Below are 3,219 nucleotides of genomic sequence, written 5' to 3' on the forward strand. Positions count from 1 at the left end.
GGAATGCCATATAGAAAGCTTATCAAACATCTGAATGCCGCCATGCTTTGTTGGGAGAGATGGATAACAAAATTTTAGTTGCTTCGTTATAATGTATTTGGCAGTACCTGCCAGTCCCCAAAGTTTTCACTTCTGGGTGCCTGAGTGCTATAATATAAACTGGCTTTGAAAAAGCTTTGCATTATAGTGTCCTGTCCCCAGAGCCTGCTCAACACCTGGGAGATGTTTTCCACCACCTCAGAAAACCTCCCCGCCTTCGTGGACGGGTTTTGCCATCTGCCCCACACGGCGCATCGGACCTTCGTGCAGGTGCCGGCGTTGGTCAGGACCGCACGGAGCTCATCTGCGACCCACACCGATCTACTGATGGTGGTACCAGAAGCGACACCCCACTAACCAGCCTCTAGCTTGGTCCGACGGGTGTGGAGCCACTTACAGACTGGGTAATGCGGTGGGTTCGTTTACGTTGTGAGCACAAGAGCAGGGGGGCATCCTTCTTTCCGGGAGCAGGGGGGCCAGCACCACGCTCTGGGCCCTGCTCAGAGGAGCAGGTTGAGGGAGGGAGCTTTTCCCATCCCTGCGCGCCACTGAGGCCTCGTTGGGAGCGCTGGGGGTCGGGCAGGGCAAGCTCCAGATTCTTTGTGTTTCTATGAAATCCCAAGTACGGTGCTGGCAAGCAGAGCAGGCAAAACACATTTTCCTGCTCTTTATCAAACCTGGCTTCCACTTCCAGCAGAGCAGCACACTGCTCCAAGATCTCTAGTAGCTTCAGAATTGCAAAACCCACCCAGGCCCGTGTGAAGGCCAGTTTTGAGTTGGTGCACGAGCACATTCCGTTCAGTCAGGTCTGTGTGTTTGAGTGGGCTTAAATACAGCCGTTCACTAAAAAGCTCTCTTTACTCCTGAAAACACATTTTACCATGGTTAAAACTTTGACTAAGCTGATTTTCCTGACGTCAGGAGTATTGGATAGACCACCGTTGCTTATTCCATACGTTCTAGGAGAAGGAGGGAGGACGGCACTGTTCAACAACGCTGTCGGTCCATGAATAACGTACACAGCAAAACTCCCACAGGGGCTCCCCAGGCTAAAATATATGTCGGGCTGGCGTTTGCTTACTTTTGTCAGTCAGCTCTGGAGAAGCCATGTAGGCTTAAATGGCCTGTGGACGGTTTCTTTGGTTTAACGTGAGGGCTGCGCTTCGTTAGAGAAAATAGAATAATCCACTGTCATTTTTGTTTTTATCATATTATGGTTTTGGCAGAGAATTTATTCAGTTTCCAATATATAGTTATTTATGTGCTACTAACTAGCTTTTCTGCATTCCCTAGAGAAAGCTCCATTAAAACTCTTAATGTGACACCACATATTTTTAGTAGACTAGAAAATAGTTACAATTTTAATTTAAATTGAAATGACTGTGTAATGGCTGGACAAATCATTCTCAGATCCCTAGAGCTCTTAATTGTAATTCTCCATTGTTTCTATGCATAAATTTTCTTTTCAAGTGCTCATTCTGAAATACTTACTAATTTTTTTAATGTTCTGTACTCATTTAATAGTTTTTTATGGTTAACAACTTCATGATTAAACTTTAATGTTAAATATAAATGGTGGAAACAATAAGCCTATTCAAGTGTTGGGGAAATAAAGTGTGTTTATATTTTGAGATTACTTCAAATCAAGGAACAACTTCTTGCGGAAGGAAAAGGAAGGAAAAAAAGGTCTTACTGAGAGGAATGGGCAGAGTTCGTGACGTTTCCATAGCAGAGGAGCAATAACCGTGCTGCAACGATCACCTCTTCTTCAGCCCTTCCTGCTGCCTTAAGTCACTGTGATATAAAATAAACCTTCACCCAACAACCCCCCAAAGAGCAATTGAGTAGTTCTTCTCTTGCACCACCCACATTCTGATTTGATTTGAGTTGCCCCAGGGGATGGGGCAGGGCGGACGCTGGGGCAGCTCCTGAGGGACGGCGGCTGTCACAGCCCGAGACCCTCAAGAGAAGCTGTCGGCCCCTGCTTCACGGAGAGTCACCTCAGTTTTCATAGTCCATCTGAGACAGATAGGCTTGCCAAGCCCTGTCCTTAGCAGCAGCTCTTGGGGTTTGAGGTATCTTCACTGACCACAGCCCTGGAGGGGCTGTGGTCTGCCTTTCTTCACCATTAGCAATATTTTTTCACCTGTAGCAAGTTTTCCTTCCAAACGCCTCCTGCCCCACAGCCTTGAGACCTTCTTACCTGTATGGCCTTCCTCTTCCTCCTCCTCCTCCCTGCCTGCTCCACCAGTTCCCACCTTCTTCCAGAAGTCTTTGACCTTCTCAGTCCATGGCAGCTCCAAGGTCCTTCACCATCTACCCGCAGCCTTGCCACGGAGTATGCCCTTGGCCTCTCTTCTCCAGGTGCTCGTCACATCTCACATCCCCTCCGAGTCCTCTGATGCTCCACATGGATTTCAGCTTCCCAGGCTCCCCTTCTCTTTTCCCACACCCCTGGCCCAGGCTTGAGTCATCTAAAGCAATTCCTACCTTTCCTGAAGACAACACAAACAAAATGAGGTAATACCTGTCCTTTCTAGGGCGAAAATCTCAGTTTTATCTGCTGGTAGGAAGCGAATTTGCTATCTCAGACCGTGTCAGCTTCAACAACAAGATGAAGTTGATCCTTCAGATCATCAGAAAAGATCACAATCCCAAGTGTATGGGGTTTGCATGGCAAGGTTTTGGTAGCAGGGGTGGGGTGGCTTCTGTGGGCAGCTGCTGGAAGCTTCCCCCGTGTCTGACAGAGCCAACGCCAGCCGGCTCCAAGACGGCCCCGCCGCTGGCCAAGGCTGAGCCCATCAGCGATGGTGGTAGCACATCTGGGATAACATAGTTAAGAAGGGGGAAAAAACCCCTGTGCAACTGCAGTGGGAGAGAGGAGTGAGAACGTGTGAGCGGAGCAGCCCTGCAGCCCCCATGCCAGTGCCGCAGGAGGGCAGGAGGGGCTCCAGGCGCCGGAGCAGAGATTCCCCTCAGCACCTGGGGCAGCCCATGGTGGGGCAGGCTGTGCCCCTGCAGCCCAGGGAGGCCCACGGGGGAGCAGATCCCCACCTGCAGCCCGGGGAGGACCCCACGCCGGAGCAGGGGGGTGTCCGAAGGAGGCTGTGACCCTGTGGGAAGCCCACGCTGGAGCAGGCTCCTGGCAGGACCTGTGACCCCATAGGGGGGGGAGCCCAT

This window comes from Egretta garzetta, unplaced genomic scaffold, assembly GCF_000687185.1.
Source record: "Egretta garzetta isolate BGI_Z169 unplaced genomic scaffold, ASM68718v1 scaffold277, whole genome shotgun sequence".
Classification (NCBI taxonomy): Eukaryota; Metazoa; Chordata; class Aves; order Pelecaniformes; family Ardeidae; genus Egretta; species Egretta garzetta.